Source organism: Triticum aestivum, chromosome 6B (genome assembly GCF_018294505.1).
Source record: "Triticum aestivum cultivar Chinese Spring chromosome 6B, IWGSC CS RefSeq v2.1, whole genome shotgun sequence".
NCBI lineage: Eukaryota > Viridiplantae > Streptophyta > Magnoliopsida > Poales > Poaceae > Triticum > Triticum aestivum.
In genome coordinates, this window is record NC_057810.1 from 450,529,231 (window position 1) to 450,546,793 (window position 17,563).

Consider the following 17,563-nt stretch of genomic DNA (forward strand, 5'->3'; position numbering starts at 1 on the left):
CCCAGTCAAAAAAACAACACCTCTATTAAAATGCTTAAGGAAGTTATTTTCCCAAGGTTTAGAGTCCCTAGATATTTAATGACTGATGGTGGTTCACACTTTATTCATGGTGCCTTCCGTAAAATGCTTGCTAAGTATGATGTTAACCATAGAATTGTGTCACCTTATCATACTCAGTCTAGTGGTCAAGTTGAACTTAACAATAGAGAAATAAAACTAATCTTACAAAATATTATCAATAGGTCCCGGAAGAATTGGTCTAAGAAATTAAATGATGCACTATGGGCATATAGAACAACTTACAAAAGTCCTATGGGTATGTCTCCATATAAAATGGTTTATGGAAAAGCTTGTCATTTACCTCTTGAGTTAGAACACAAAGCATTTAGGGCAATAAAAGAACTCAATTATGATTTTAAACTTGCTGGGGAAAAGGAGGTTATTTTATATTAGCTCATAGATGAATGGAGAACCCAGACTTATGAAAATGGTAAGTTGTTCAAAGAAAAAGTTAAAAGAAAGCATGACAAAAGAATCCAAAAGTGTGAGTTCAAAGTAGGAGAATATGTTTTTTTGTACAAATCTCGTTTCAGATTCTTTGCAGGAAAACTCCTCTCCAAATGGGAAGGACCCTATGTCATCGAGGAGGTCTGTCGATCCGGAGCTATCAAAATAAATAATGCCGAAGGGACTAATCCGAAGGTTGTTAATGGCAACGAATAAAACACTATATCTCAGGTACACCCATTATGGTTGAAAGCAATGTTATCCAAACTTCGACACCGGAAGAACACATAAAAGAGTCCTTCCGGAATACTCCAGAATCGTGAAAATAAGGAGGTACATGATACGGTAAGTAAACGGACTAAAAAAAACCGCAAACATATTTTTTGTCAGTTTTGGAATATTTAGAAAGGTAGGAAAATAAGAAACTTTCAGGAAAGTGACCCTGATGGGCATGATACACCAGGGAGCGCTAGGCATGCCTGGCGCGCCCAGGTGAGTTTTGCCCACCTCGGGTACTTTCCTAACTCCGTTTTTCTTCCGTCCTGCTTGCTCCCCAAGATAAAAAATCTATACATACCTCCCAAACTGTTAACCTCCATATCGCGGAGAAATCTCCTGTTTCCTATTCTTGCTGTTTTCTATCAGATCCAATCCACCATGGCCGCTTCAAGATCAACCAAGGACAAGTTCTTCGACAACGTCATAAACCCATATCCGCGGGAGGTGACGCAACACCCTCAAGCTATCCAGATGCGCGATGGGGTGCTGCACATCCGCGATGTGCAAGGACACAGGGGGACTGGATCCGTGGAGGCCATGCTTGGAGTGATGGAGCAGGACATCTTCAAGTGCAAGGGGATGGTGGAGCATGGACTCAATGCCAATCCGCTCATGATCGCGAACTATACCCGTGATCTCAAGGTGGATGGCAAACCCATAAAGGACATCATCTTCTCCCTCGACGAGCAAATCAACTTCCTCCATAGCCAGATCCACTATCTTCAAAGCCATGTCTTTGAATATGAGGCAAGGTTTAAAGGTATGAGTTTGGCTGCCTGTTGCAGGATCCGGGAGATTCACTCCTCCTCTTATGACGGTGAGCCTCTATCGTGGAAACCGGAGGACAAGAAACCTTCTAGTTCATCACCACCAAAAGAAAACTGAGTATTGGGTATGGGCACTCCCCTTGGCTTTAGCCAAGCTTGGGGGAGGTGCCCCAGTGTCGTAGCATCCCTACTATATTTTGCCTTTACTTTTCTTAGTTCGATCAATGGTTATCTTTTGCTATTAGATGAATAAATGTTTAGTTCAATCTTTTCTTTTTGTGAGTTTGCCTAGTGATCAATCCTTGTAATCGTGTGCGAGATATACTAAAGTTTAGTTTGAGTTTTGCCTTCTTTACTTTCTTGTTGCAATAAAAGAAAGGAAAAAAAAGAAAAAAAAGATCTTATGCTAATCTTATGGTAAGTGATGACATTACACAAGGAAAAGTAAAAGAAAATTTTATCGTAGATTGACAAACATTGCATTGGTCAATGATGCAACTCATGAAAGAATTAATAAGGGAAGAGAAGATTCACATATAAATATACTATCATGGAAATCTTTTATGATTTTGAGCACCCATCAAAATATTATATGCCAAAATTGTTGACGTTGGACAAGGAAGACAACCTAATGATTTATGTTTGTTCATATTCACATAGAAGTCATATTGTTGTAGATCCTTCAACATGTGGTGCTTGCCCCTATCTTTGCTAGCGAAAAATTATGCACTAAGTAGAGATACTACTTGTGCATCCAAAACCCTTAAACCTATCTTGTTTGAGAGTCCACCATACCTACCTATGGATTGAGTAAGATCCTTCAAGTAAGTTGTCGTCGGTGCAAAAAGGGCAATAAAAATTGCTTATAAAAATGTGTGATCATTTAGTGTAAGGTAAAATTGGGCATTGTACGAACTTGTGATGGTGAAGAATAAAAGCGGCAAACTGCATAATAAAGGTTGCCATCACAAGGGGCAATATAACGTGACGTTCTCTTGCACTAAGGGGTTGAGCATACAAACAAAAAGCGCATGGCAACCTCTGCTTCCCTCTGCGAAGGGCCTATCTTTTACTTTCATGTATTTACTTTTATGCAAGATTCAAAGTTTTTCTCTCTATTCCTTTTATTTTTCTCCTTTGGCAAGCATCATGTGGTGAGGAAAGATCTAGGCACATATGTCTAGTTGAATATGGGTGGCATAAGTTATTCACTACAAAAAAATACACTTCCGTGATGATATGTGTTTGTCACAGTAGGTCGCGTTTTTTGTCATGCATGTACATCCATGACGATTTTATGACAGAATCAAGATAGTCATACCTGTGCTGTCGTAGAAGTGTTCCATGACATTACCAAAATTATCATCACGGAAGTGTCCACTTCCATGACGATAAATCGCGCGTCACAGAAGTGCTTTCGTCAAGGGTGACCGACACGTGGCATCCACCGTAATGGAACGCCGTTAAGCTATCGGGTCCGGTTTTGGATCCGATAACCCGTTAACAGCCTGGACCAATGGGGTTTTTCCACGTGTAAAATCATCATTGGCTGGAGGAAACACGTGTCAGCTCCCCGTTGGCACATGTGTCACTCATCCAATGGGCGAGATGCGCTTATGAAATGACACGTGGACCGGCCCAAAAATGACCCAAAAAGTTTAAATGGGCCGGTCCCACTAAAGGCCAACAAGATTTTGTGGTCCATAATGGGCCAGCCCAGCAAAAGGCCCACGAGATTTTGCGGTCCATAATGGGGCAGCCCAGCTAAAGGCCCGCAAGTTTTTGCCGGCCATAATGGGCCGGCCCAGCTAAAGGCCTGCGAGATTTTGCGGGACATAATGGGCCAGCCCAGCTAAAGGCCCCCAAGACTTTGCGGACCATAATGGGTCGGCCCAGCTACAGGCCCACGAGATTCCGCCGCCCATAATGGGCCGGCCTAGCTGAAGGCCCAAAAGATTTTGATGACACTAGTAGGCCAGCCCATTAACAGGCTTCCATGTTTTGGGCCAAATGCCGGCCTATATTTTATCCGATCCATTAACAGCCTGCCACGTTCTGGGCCTAATAAAGGCCCATATGAGATCCAGCCCGTTAAAAGCCTCCCACCTTCTGGGCCAAATTACGGCCCAGATTAGGTCCGGCCCTTTGAGAGGCTTTGGGCTAAATTATGGCCCATATCTAATTCGGCCCATCAACTGGACGCTATGCTTTTGGGCCCACTTGATAAAGGGCCATTTAGTAATTCGGCCTGATATTAGTTTTGGCCTGTTAAAGGCCCGTTTAACATTTCGGCCCTATATATATTTCGGCCTATTAAAAGCCTGTCATGTAGTTAGGCCTAACCATGGCCCCGTTTGCATCTGGCCTGCTCACAGCCGATAATCTGATTGGGCCAAATAAGGATCGAGACAATTTTGGCCTCTTATAAGCCCATGATTTGATTGGCACAATCATGGGCCGGGGTCTATTTCAGCCTGCTGCCGGCCCGTGAGCTGTTCGGCACATTTCAGGCCCAACCTACTTTTCGGCGTTCTAAACGCCCATTGAGTTTTCTTGGGAAAATAGGGCCGGCGGTTTACTCGGCCTATTAAAGGCCTGAATCCTTTAGTGGGCCAGTTTACATTTAGGCCTATTAACGGACCAACATGACGAGAACCATGATGCGGATCATACATAGTGATTTGCATGATGACCTGATTATGTACCATAATTTTATGGTTTGGCCGGTTTACTGTGACGACAGGATATATATATATATATATATATATATATAGTAAAATAATTGCAGCATCATGAATAAGAAAAAAACCTAGACTATACAATAAAGAAATTACGACATATTACATCCACTGGGCATCAAAGTTCACCACTATGATAATAAAGCACAAGCAGACAACAGATTACATACACTGAGCATCAAAGATCGCCACCAGTGCAATTAAACACGCCGAAAAAATAATATACAAAACCGACATCACTTCAATAGAGTTCAAGAAAGGTTAGCCCTGCTCGGGAGCTGCAGCGCAAGCAGCTGAGCAAGCTGATGAGACTGCACTTGTTTGACACTTATATCCTCCCCACTCTGAAAGATAAACAAGCAGACAGACGACAGGTTTTGCACATATAAGTATCAGTGCTGACAATTCATCACATTTCTTACTGATGAACAAAGTGACACAGTTTAAAATAGCATTAACACAATATGGTATTGTTCAGGTCAAGACATGGCAGGAAATGACATTGTGAAGGAGTTGGCAGCTTCACGACACCACTGGATTACAGATCAAGAACTCATAAGTATCAATGGTTAGTGTGCTGTCAATTTACCCATTTCAGATTGGCAAAATAAGATCACTTGCTCTGTATAGTTTAATTTACATGGCATGAAGAAGGAACTTGGTTGTACAACTGAAAACTTAAATTGAGAAGGACAAACTTTTGTTTATGAACTACATAATAAACTTTAAACATGTAATTTGATGCAAACACCAAAAATAAACAGCTGTTGCAGACATGCCTAACCAAATATACACAAAAAGTTTGAAGGCTTGAGAAGGACAAACTTACATTATTGGTGAAGGCAGGCTCTATAAAGCCCATGTCCATTCTGATGGGGGGGGGGCAATTCAAGAAGTTTACCATAGAATCTTCTTCATAAGCATGGCCTTTATTCTACATTTTGTTAAGAGTAAATATAGATGTGACAATATAAGAAAAAATGGAGAATATTTAAGATAAGATGAAGAGTGATGCTACATAACCAAGTAGCTATAAATGTAAGTACATCGATACAGGCAAAAGGTACAACCAAGAACAATGCAGAGCCAAACTTCTTCAGTACCATCGGTGATATCCAACCTTATGGTAAGAGTAAATATAGATCTGATGTGTAGAAAATGGAGGGCAAAGGAAAATAAGCTGCAGAGTGATGGTACATGAACAACTACCTGTCAATATAAGTACACTGATAAAGGATAGCAGGTACTTACAAGAACAATGCAGAGCTAAAAAATTTCATTGGCATTGATATATTCTACACTAATGTAACCATTCATACAGATCAGATAATTTGCAGCGAACAATTGATAAGCAAGCTATCATGCATACTGCTGTCACATAATGAACCAGGTATGTATGCAAGTACAGTGATACAGGACAACGGATACTAACAAGAGCAAAGCAGCGGGAAACATATTTGCGATATCCTGTCGTTCTTTTCAAACCGGAATTATTTTTCGAGCAGATTTCCTGCAAAAAAGATTCGTAAGGCACATGCGGAAAAGTAGAAGTTCAAATTGTCATGCGATATCATAGACAGTACCTCATCCTCGGAACGAGACCAGTGCATAACAAGGTTTTTCCATTCAATGTCTTCTAAATTTAGCACAGGAGACTTCACCAGAAATTCGTTTATAGACTTGCCATCAAAGTGTGATTTCCTCAGGTAACACCGATACTGCTGTAATGCTTCCTTGAAAAGCGCAAGCAAGCTTTGCTCGTCATGACCATCCAGATTGACCCTCGCCTACTTACAACAATGTAATGTAAATCATTGATGTGTTCAATCAGCAGAAAACAGGAAAATAATCACCATGAATAATAGCACTTACACGTAAGTGGGACAGGAAGAAGTGAAAATGGTGTTTGTCTTCACTATAATCTTCCCATGATGGGAATATATGCACGTAGTCCCTAACAACATTGAAAGCATTGTCTTTTAAACTGGGAATAACTGGAATGGGGTTCCAATCTGCAGGAATTGGCCGTCTCTGCAGTTGGGATAGGTCTTCGGCCGGTGGACTTGCTGTACTTTTTGCTGGAGTGGGATTTTTTTGTGGTACGGCTGGTGCTATGGCAACTGAAATCAGCATACCTTTTGCTGGAGTGCAGGTCCTGTGTGGTGGGGCTAGTGGTGTGGCCAGTGAAGTATGGGTACAATCTGCTGGAGTCGGTCCTACGTTTTGTGTCACTGGTTGTACAACCAATATAAGTGGGGTGCTGTCTGATTTCTCCGGCACAACCACGTTTTTCAAGGACTTTGCTGGTGCTCCTTCAGGTTCGGCAATCACCCTCTTCCTTTTTGATGTCTGATGCACAAGAACAACATTTGAGTGGAAAAACATGGTATGATGACAGATGGAATATGTATTGATAATGGATGGGCATGGCATCTCGACATATATGATGAGTAAACTAAGCAGATGGCGGTGCAACAAAGTAGAAGAAATGCAAGACAACATATGCAAGATACGCGCACTCAATAAAACCTTGCCAAATTATAACAGGCACCTTGATGGGTGAACATGACAGGACATCTGCCTTTGACTCCTCGAGGTTAGAATAGTCATTAGGTTCATATTCTGAACAAGAATCTACAGGTGGGGAGCGTATGAGTTTCATTGCATCCAGAATGGCACTCAGTGCCTTGGTGCCAATTTTGTAAGTCATTGCAGTGTTCCACAATATTCTTCTGATGCGCGGATTCTGATATTCACTGTAATTACGTATAATATCTGAGAACCATGAAAACATAAATAGTTGTGAGATTATCTTTGTAATGCAGATGATATTCTAATATAGGGGCGCCCCTGTAAACACTTGTGTGCTATCACTGGATTCTGATGAGAGAGCTCATGTGTGCTGTAATATGGTGCGTGCATTTATATAATCTGGCACAAGTACACAAAAAATAGGCTCCAGAAGTAAGGCTAGTTGGCAGATGATAGGTTCATAATATACTGTATAGAGAGTTTATTGCCAAACCATGATAACAAGAGCACACAACAACTAGGCAGATCATAGTGTACATAACAGGGGTACACCATAACCACGATATATAAATCGGGAAAGTGGAACTGGCTTGAAAATACGGTGTTGTATTGCCGCTAGTAATTGAAAGCCTATTAATCACGTATAGGCCAGCTCTATCAGTATTGACTGCAGACGTCCCTGCACCCCTTCCTGACAAGGAGCATATTGTACGTACTAAATACAGAATAAACAAAGAGGAACATGTTAAAGAACAGAAGAGGAAGCATATTCTTGAGGTTCCGCTTCATTGAATAAAATGCTAGTTGCCTACTCATGATGAATCACAGCGCCCAAAGAAATGCAATTCCATGTTGTCTCTCTATATGTGGCAATTTTGAACAAGAGTCATTAGGATCATATTCTGAACAAGAGTCAACAGGTGGGGAGCGTATGAGTTTCATTGCATCCAGAATGGCACTCAATGCCTTGGTGCCAATTTTGTAAGTCATTGTAGTGTTTAGCTTCAAGAGTGGACTGCTGCTAGTGCGACACAAAACAGCTACACAGATCATAGTGTAGATATAACGGGAAAACCTTAAGCATGAGAGTAAAATTAGCAAAGTGGATCTTGCTGGAATATATGTGCTAGTATTGCCGGTACGGCTAGAAAGGCTTCGGATACCAGCTCTCTTCAAGTGAAGGTGTGGTACTGTTAATATCAGTGTAACTCTCGAAGGTGACACAGCTCCCCGCATTTCCTTGCTATCCTTATAGGATTCAAGTGGGCATGCCACTACAAATCCTATTCCTATGTTTACAAAATTCTACGAATCAAAGAGGCTCAAAGTGTCCATCACAACCGACCGTATAGACCTCTACACTGCAAATGTCCCTGCTCATCTTCAGTACAAGGAGCATACTATACTACTATCATACTCCCTCCATTCCAAAATATAAGTCTTGGTAGAGATTTCCACTATGGATCACATACAGATGTATCCAGATACATTTAAGAGTGTAGATTCACTCATTTTGCTCCATATGTAGTCCATGGTGGAATCTATAAAAAGACTTGTATTTAGGAACGGAGTGAGTACATATTAAAGAAGAACAGAAGAGGAACATGGTAAAGAAGAGCAAGCTGATTTTGGATAATAAAATGTTGGTTGCGCAGTGCCCACACATGATGAACCAGAGTGCATTAAGAATGCAACTCCCAGCTGTCTCTTGACCATTTCGGGCGGTTGGATGAAGATCCTACGTCTCCTAACCCTTCTGCTTCCTCATCTCGGATTCTTCCCATACAGAACACTGCACGGGCCGCCGGTCGGACCACCGGCCCCCACCGCCTCTGTTCCTCCTCCACCCCCACCCCCACCCCCGCCCCCACCCGCGTCAAGTTTTCTTTGTTCGGCGAGGCACCACCACCGCCCCCCACAACCACCCGAGCCCCTTCGTTCGCACCAGCGAACTCCGGCGAGCTCTGAAAAATCGACTGACCAAATTTTGAAATTTAGTCTACTGTGATTTAACTAGTGTGGAATATAAAAGGGGAAAACCATAAGCATTGGGAGTATAGTGTTGAGCGTGCCATGCCGGATCTGAAGGTGCAAACCGGACAAAGGCAACTTCGCAACCAAGACAAGAAATCAGAGTAAAGTAGTGGTGATCTATTTTCTTGCTGCGATAAATAAGTTGAGCAGATACGAAAGAGTACCGCCTCTGGTGCGGCGCCGTGTATGCATCTGCTTAGAATTTGACGGTGCTATGGTAGTGATGGACGTCGGCGGTGTGGAAGCAGATCTAGGAGGGCAGATGGTGGCGGCGGGGTGCGATGGACGAGACGGTCGTAGGAGCGGTGCCGGCAAGGTGGACGACGGAGGGGATCAAGCGAGAGGACGGGATGCAAGGATCCTGGTCCGAAACCGTGGATGAGAGAGGTCGATCTCTTGTAATGGATAGCGGCGTCGGGGTATCGGACGGAGGAGGCTGGGGTGGAGAGGGTGTTTTTGTCGGCGTTCGGGGAATGGGGGTCCCCATACTTGCCTGCCTACGGCCTGCAGCGTGGCTCAAAGGAGGCCCAGCACAACCCATCTTCATCAACACAAGCTCAAGACCCTCGCGAGGGGCCAAGCCTCGCCGGGCGGACGACAAGGAGCTTCCTCAGGCATGGCCTCGTCAGGCTGGCTCACGAGGAGGCGGAGAGTTCAAGGAGGGGTACCTCGCGAGGTGCCCATGATGCAAGCCATGACTACCAAGGACGCCAGTCGGGCGCCAGCCCGCGCAGTGTCCTCCCTTCCTCTTTGGTGCAAAGGGGGCAAGCGCAGGCGAGAGCATCAAGCAAAGGCATCCATTTCGGTGCAACAATACCAAGACTAGCCCAACGGCAGGGAGGAAGTCATTGTGGAGCCCAAGCAGGCGTCACCACCAGAGCCTTTGACAGGCGAGGACCAACTTTAGTCAGGATAAGTGTACCCGCTGTTCCCCTTCAAAACCGCTCGCTCAATATTTGGGAAGATGCCCAGGGCCTTTGCCTATAAATAGGACTAGCCACCCCCAAGGTAGAGGCAATCAGAATCAAAATCAGAATCTGGACCGGATCGAGCATCGAGAATCCAAGAGCCAGAACCAAGTAGCACCAGCCAAGAACAGACCCTCGCAAGGCTGTTCTTCCTTGTATTGTTCATCATCGGCCCAAGAGGCAATCCACCGCACCACACACTGGAGTAGGGTATTACACCACAATGGTGGCCTGAACCAGTATAAACCTTGTGTCTCTTGTGTCGTTCCGTTTGGTAGTTTAGATCCTAGCGATTCAGCGAGGAGCAAGCCGGTAGAGGGTTAGATCTCCGCGCGCACCCCAGTGTTCGAACCTCAAGGGTCTGCCGGAACCCGAAATCCGACATTTGGCGTGCCGGGTATGTCACGCCAAAGATGCGACCCTATCCTAAAGGAACTCGAAGGTCCCACCAAGGATAGAAGCGCATCTTGAAGACACTTTTGCAAGGTGGATATCATTACATCAACATTACATAATAGATGGGGATACATACAAGAGGCATAGAATACCACACGAATACAACATCACAATACATAAGAGCACCATCCGACTACGGATGAAACACAAACAGAAACTCAAATGACATCCACCCTGCTAGCCCAGGCTGCCGACCTGGAACCTATCCCCTGATCGAAGAAGAAGCAGAAGAAGAACTCCAAAACAAGCAAGCATCGCTCTTGCGTCATGATTATCGCATAACCTGTACCTGCAACTGTTGTTGTAGTAATCTGTGAGCCACGAGGACTCAGCAATCCCATTACCATGGGTATCAAGACTAGCAAAGCTTAATGGGAAAGGAAGGGGTAAAGTGGTGAGGTTGCAGCAGCGACTAAGCATATATGGTGGCTAACATACGCAAATAAGAGCGAGAAGAGAAACAATGGAACGGTCGTGAAGCTAGCAATGATCAAGAGGTGATCCTGAACTCCTACTTACGTCAAACATAACCCAAAACCGTGTTCACTTCCCAGGCTCCGCCGAGAAGAGACCATCACGACTACACACGCGGTTGATGCATTTTAATTAAGTCAAGTGTCAAGTTATCTACAACTGGACATTATCAAATTCCCATCTGCCACATAACCGCGGGCACGGCTTTCGAAAGATAATACCCTGCAGGGGTGTCCCAACTTAGCCCATGATAAGCTCTCGAGATCAACAAAGGATATACCTTCTCCCAGGAAGACCCGATCAGTCTCGGAATCTTGGTTTACAAGACATTTCTACAATGGTAAAACAAGACCAGCAAAGCCGCCCGATGTGCCGACAAATCTCGATAGGAGCTGCACATATGTCGTTCTCAGGGCACACCGGATAAGCGAAGCGTACAGGAACCGACGTAATCCAAGTTGCCAAGGAATGGTCCCGCACGGTGCTCTAGTTTGGACCAACACTCGGAGGAGCACTGGCCCGGGGGGTAAAATAAAGATGACCCTCGGGCTCCGGAAACCCAAGGGAAAAAGGGCTAGGCGAGGCAAATGGTAAAACCAAGGTTGGGCCTTGCTGGAGGAGTTTTATTCAAAGCGAACTGTCAACGGGGTCCCATAAATCACCCGACCGTGTAAGGAACGCAAAATCCGGGAACATAACACCGGTATGACGGAAACTAGGGCGGCAAGAGTGGAACAAAACAGCAGGCATAAGGTCGATCCTTCCACTCTTTACTAAGTATATAGATGCATTAATTAAATAAGAGATATTGTGATATCCCAACATAACCCTGTCCACCATGGAGCAATCTTCAACTTAACCTTCAACTAACAACGCTATAAGAGGTGCTGAGCAAAGCGGTAACATAGCCAAGCAATGGTTTGCTAGGAAGGGTGACAAGGTTACAGGCTGACATGGCAAATTGGGGAGGCTTGAAGAGCGAAAGATAGGTAGCGCAGCAAAGCGATAGAACGAAGCAACTAGCATAGCAATGATAGTAGTGAGATCCAGGGTAGCGGTCATCTTGCCTGAGATCCTGCTAGGAAGAAGAACGAGTCCATGAAGAATACGAACGGGTGAAGCCGAACCAAGCGTAGACGAACGAATCCTCACGACCGCAACGAAACGGGAACTATCGAGAAGAAGCAGACAACATGGTAAACACACCACACATAAACATAGCATGATGCACAATCAAGTATGATGCATGTCCGGTTTAATGAGGCATGGCATGGAAAAGTGCACAAACAACACTACAAGTTAAGTGGAGCTCAATATGTAACGAGTTACATATTGACGAAACACCACATCAATTATTTAGTTCTCTCTCGTTTATGAACGCAACAATATTACATGTTGTTACAAACATGGCAAGAGGTGAAACATAATTAAACTAAATATTTAGGCAAGTTTAAAAGTGGCCGGAACAAGAAACAACAATTCCGGAAATCCCCATATGTTATTTAGCAATTTAACGCAAACAACAATTTTAAACATTTTAATTGTTGTTATCATGATGCGGATGACAACAGAAATGGTGCCACAGCAACATTCTGATGATCTGACAACTCATTGAGATGTCGGTGCAAAAGAAAGTGTGGGTGAGCTTGTGATGCAAAAGATGGTGGGGTGATCCCGGATACCGGGTTCCCACGTGTCGGTGGCATGGCAAAAGAGGGGCATCGCAAGGACAATTCGATCATGGTGCAAAACTCGAGCATCTCATACACCATGCATTCGTGCTCAGAAGGTCGTCTCGGCGGTTATACCTTTGAAGCGTGCATTCGGAGTGGAACGCGTTAGTCGAAGGAAGTAGTGGTACACGGGCCATAGTGGAAGTAGTCGTTCTCGTGACGGTAGTGGAAGTAGTTGTACACGTCCGTTTCGGAGAGGTACTTGACGAATCCAACGTCTTCGGGGCGACAGTAGTGGTACACGTTATCTTGTCGAGTCCACGGCGGTGGTAATGGTTCACTTGACAGTTTTCGGTGATGGTTGTCATACACGTTCGAGGAGGGTCTTGGCGGGTCGTAGTGGTACTTGGGATCTTTTGAACTTGCCAGTATTGACGAAACGAATGGGTACTTGGTCTTGATGTCCACGGGAACCGGAAGTGAAGATGCACAGAGGCAACAACAGTGTATAGCGCCAACCCAAGGTGGTCAGTGCGGCAGCCACCTGCGGTGGTGCTCAGGACTCGCAACAATGCTAGTGCTCCATGGAGAAGGCGCTGCTGGTCATGCATGATGAACTGGCCGAGGAAGAGTGGTCGAACAAGGCAGGGGCAGCTCGGTCACGCGCGTCGCGGGCGGCAGAGGATGAAGCAGAGGGGTGGAGCAGCTTGGGTGTGGGTGTGAGAAGCAAGGCGGTGACGCTCGCTGGACGTGCAGCTAACAGCAGAGGTCGAGGTCGCCGACGGAGAAGGAGGCTGGAGGGGTGCGGCGATGATGATGGCCTCGCGGGCCATGGCGGGCGACGGGCACGATAGGAGAAGGCGGGCGCCGTGACGGTGTGGCTCATGTGGTTGAGGCCGAACGGAGAGAGGAGGATGCGTGGGTGCTGACGAGGGCGGTGGAGCACGGGCAGGAGGTGATGCATGTCGTCGTCCTCGCCCTAGACATGACGAGGCAGGGGAGATCTTGGCGCAGGGCTCCGGCAACGCAGGGCGCCGCGGCGGTGCCTGAGCGACGATGAGGAGCGACGGGATCGAGAGGCACGGGAGGAGGCCTCCAAGCGTTGGGGACGAGGTAGAGCAGGAAGGGGCGCGAGGGAGGAGATCGAGGGGAGATGAGGACCGAGCGATGTGCGTGTGGCGGCGGACAGAGGGAACGAGAGGAGGAGATGGGATCGAGCAGAGCTCTCCCCTGCGGCTAGGGTTAGAGGGGTGTATCTGGGCCTTGGAAGCCGGCCCGTTAGAGAAGGAAGTGGCCAGAGGCCTGTCTGGAGGCCTGGTTGGGCTGCTGGGCTCTATTCTCCCTCTCTCTTATTCTCTAGAAACAGAAAATAACAAAGAAGAAAAAGAGAAGAAAGGAGGTGTTGGGGAAGAAATTGGACACGCGGCTAATTTTCCCGGACCCACAAGAATGTGCTTGTTCCGAGAAAATAGAAAAGGCCATGATTGAAAGATTTAAATTCAAACTCATTTGATTTAAATTCAAATGATTTGAATAGGAAGTGAGGGTTGGGAAGGTCCAAAAATGTTCGGATTTTTGGTGGAGCTCCGGAATATGATGAAAGAATATATGGCAAGGTTGGAGACCAAGAATTAAGATAACAAAGGAATTTGGGATAATTTGCAAGTGTGTTATGGTGATTTCCAAATTAGTGGAATATTTAATATAGCTCCCTAACAATATTGAGAGACTTTTATATGTTGTAAAGAGAAACCACCATGTGAATTTCCTCGATTTAAATAGATCAAAAGATCTATGCAATTTATTTAGTTGAGTTGAGATGCAAAGGTTAATGACATAAAGACATGATGACATGATGCAATGCAAAAATAGAAGAGCATGCAAAAAAGAAACACAAGGCGAAACTCGGAATAGCTGGAAGTCTTCTGGAGCGTCGGTCTCTGGGCGTTACAACAGTCCACCACTACAAGAGGATCTCGTCCCGAGATCTAGGATGGCAACGGAGAGAAACAAAAGAGGAAGAGAATAGGTAAAACTAAGTTGCTTCTTCGACCAATGAGTGAAACCAAAGAACCTTGAGAGGTTGAAAAGTTGAAAGAGAGAACACAATGGAGTTGAACACAATTGAGAGCACTTCGGTAGAAAATAGGAATAAGGAACACCATGTGAACCTTGGAGGTTGCAAAGCTATGAATGACGAGTACAATGGACAAGAAGGAATTGAAACCACTCTGGTTGTAACGAGATAAACAAGGAACAAGGAAGATCAAATTCAGACAACACTTCGGTTGAAAAGAGATGCAAGACTTTATGAAAAGAACTTGAGGAGAGGACATCACACTCCGGTTAAATGGATAAGCAAGAAAATAACATGACCTTGACAAAATGAGGTGATGGATGAAGAGCACAACATCACAATGCCTCCGGAAGAAATGAAAGAATGGAATGGAATGAACGGAGGAAAACTTGATATTGAAAGAGCACGCTTATAGGAAAAAATAGAACAGAGTTGTTGGATTATCAACAACGAAACAAATAAGCTTGTAGTGGGCTTATGGAATACTCCTCAAAATTGAGGTGAAATTCTGCCACTACGGAAACAAATAATATAATTGATTGGTTGAGATCAATCAAGATAAGAGAAACTTCTTTCACCAAGAGGATAATTGGAGAACTTGGGTCATTAATAAGCACCACAATTAGCAACAACCCTTAAGGAAAGACTTTAGGTGAAATCTGACACAAGATAACTCCAATGGAGAAGTTGATTGGTCGAAAAGATCTCTTGAACGAATAGAAAATGATGGATTTAAAATACCTCATTCTTGACAACATATGAATCATGAAACATGAAGGAAATTGTCAAGAGTGACATAACACCACCTCAAAAGATAAGATAGAAAGAATTGCACTTCGAAATGCAAGAAAAGAATACTTGAAGGCCTCAAAACAAAACATGTGTTTAGCACCATGTTTATTTTTGAGTATAGCTTGGCGGACCATCACCTCGAGAGAAGTCTTGAAGAACAAAGGAAGAATGAAAGGAATCCTTGACGAACCACCATGTGGAGCCTCCTTGAAGAACTCTGGTAATAAAAGGGTGATAGAAAGGAAGAGAAGTTGAAAACACCAGGTGAAGCCTTGCGATGATTTAGATGGAGCTTCGCGACGAGATAAAGCGGAAAAACTTGGAACTCGGAAAAGGAAAAGATGAAACACTAGAACCAAGAATTACTTCATCATGAACAATCTCCGAAAGAAAAGAATTGAATCACCTCGAGGAAATAAGAATAAGATTTATTTTATGCTTATCCTTCATCAAATTAAATTGATGGCAAGCAATGGATTTGGCATACTACTTATTCTCGTAGAAAGGATTGAAGAGAGATATAGCGCCAACTTGAAGAAGTCTTCGACGAATCACTGGGAGGATTGGAAAGAACGAATGAAATGATACGGAAACAAAGGAAGATGAATCTCGAACGAACCACCGTAAGAAATGAAAGTAGCAAAGGCACAATTCACCAGGAAGAATTTGAAAATGATTGAAGATACTTGAAGGGATTTAGATACATGAGAACGAAGAGAACATGAACTGATTAGAGGATATTTGAACGATGCACCGGTAAGATTTGAAGAATGAGATCTGAAAGTTGAGAATGAATAATTATGACATGATGGCCTTCGGAGGAAAGAAACAAAAACAACTCATGAAATGCTCCGGATGGTAAGAAAAGAATTCTCACAATCGAAAACAATTATGAGATGATGGCATCAAGATAGAACTATCAATCTTTAAGAGAACGGACCAAGATTGAGAGGAAAACTCTTCTTTGGTCTTCAAAGCTGAGAATGACGAGGAGAAACACCACCATGAATTGTTGAGACACTCCGGAAGGATTAAAAGTGGAAAGGTTGAGCCAAAGATGAAAAGAATTTGAAAGCGACCTTGGAGAAGGCATGTGACTGATGAAAATTCATTCTTACGTCAAACTTGGAAATGAATTCGAGAATCGCTCCTGATAATTCGAAGAGTCAGGTAAGATCCCGGGAAAAGACCTGTGGGTTAGGGCCCACTCAAAAGAAAACACCATTGAAAAATTATTTTAAAGAGAGATTGCACCGGTTGAATTAAATGGCTTGAATGAGATAACAATCTCCAAATAGCTTGAACGGATTAAGAATGGAAACACAAATCTTGTGAGATATCTTCAGCACTCCAGATATGAACTGGGAGAGGTGAATAAATAAGAGAGCCTTGGATAAGAAATTCACATGGGAAGATATGTGAAACAAAAGGAAGAGATATGATCAACATCGAAGCTTGAATTGAATCCACTGGAGAAGAAAAAAGAACGGAGGATGATGAACTTGAAGCTCTGTTAGTATCTTCACGAGGGCTCACCGGATAAGAACATTGATTGAAAAGAGTGAAGAGACTTCACATGAATAAATGGATACTTGATTAAGAAATCTGAGTCCTTGAAGAAAAGGGTGGGAGGGTGGGGAAAACAAAGACAACTTGGGATGAACGAAACAAACACCGTTGAGAAAACTTAGAATTGATCTTGCGGATGCGGAGAATGATGGGATCATCTCGAAGAGAAGCGCACCAGTTGGGAAAGAATTAACATGACGACCTCAATGATCAAGAAGGATTAGTATTCACATAGCAATATGAGAATACCGTTTAGGAAAGGTATGGAATCAACACTTAACTTCGAAGCAACTCGAATACCACAAATAAAACAAAACAAAGGATTGGCTTGCAGAAATAAGCCGGAAACAAACATATGATAGAGATTTACCCAATCCCATCTCATGCATCTATCGGAAAGATATTCTAGGAGCTACTTGAATTCCCACCTATAAACTCCCGAAACTTTCTGGTTATGCAATCTGGTGTTGGGGATACAGGGGAAGCAATATATCTCACCCAAACTAACAATCCCTACATCCAGCTGTATCCATCCGTCAACACATAACCAAGAAAAACTCCGGAAATCGTGTACCTCAACCTTCGAAAAGCATCCGTTATACGAGTTATGGCAATACTCCCGAACTCCCCAGTACTGGGTGGCGTCGAGGTTATCTCACCAACAACTGCATAAAAGAGATTTTCGATGTCGGAACAA